Raw genomic sequence first — 604 nt, forward strand, 5'->3', positions numbered from 1 at the left:
TATGTTACTAGTTATATATATATATATATATATATATAGAAGTAACTGGTAATGACCTTGTTTAATCAGTGGAATGCTGGAGTTATTTTTAGTCGATTTAAAACAAGTTTTTATACTTATTTGTTATTGTAGTAAAGCGCAAAGCCGCACAATGGACTTTCTGTGCTCTGCGCAACACGGGCATCGAAACCCAGTTTCTAGCGTTGTAAATCCGCAGACATGCCGCTGTGCCACAGGAGGGCTATGTGCCTGTGAAGCAGAATAAAATTTACGAGTACGTTACCTTTAAAAAGAAAGTTTTCTGTCAACCTAGTAGAAACTAGGATGTATATGAAGTTTCTAAAAGAACCGCCTGGTTATTTAAGTAGTCTTATATCTGCTGAACATTTTGAAACCGTTTGGGAGGGCAAGGGGGCAGTTGCTCCCCCGAAAGTGCGGTGCAAAAATAAAATTAAAAATCCTAAAAATAACGATGTAACTTATAAAATACAATTGTTTAACTGTTACCAAGATATGTTATGATACTGATAGTTTTAAAGATATTTATAACCTTGTTAAACCTCGCTGTCTTTGTGAATGTTGCCCCCCCCCCCCCCCCCCCCCC

The sequence above is a fragment of the Limulus polyphemus genome, unplaced genomic scaffold, assembly GCF_000517525.1.
Source record: "Limulus polyphemus unplaced genomic scaffold, Limulus_polyphemus-2.1.2 Scaffold386, whole genome shotgun sequence".
NCBI lineage: Eukaryota > Metazoa > Arthropoda > Merostomata > Xiphosura > Limulidae > Limulus > Limulus polyphemus.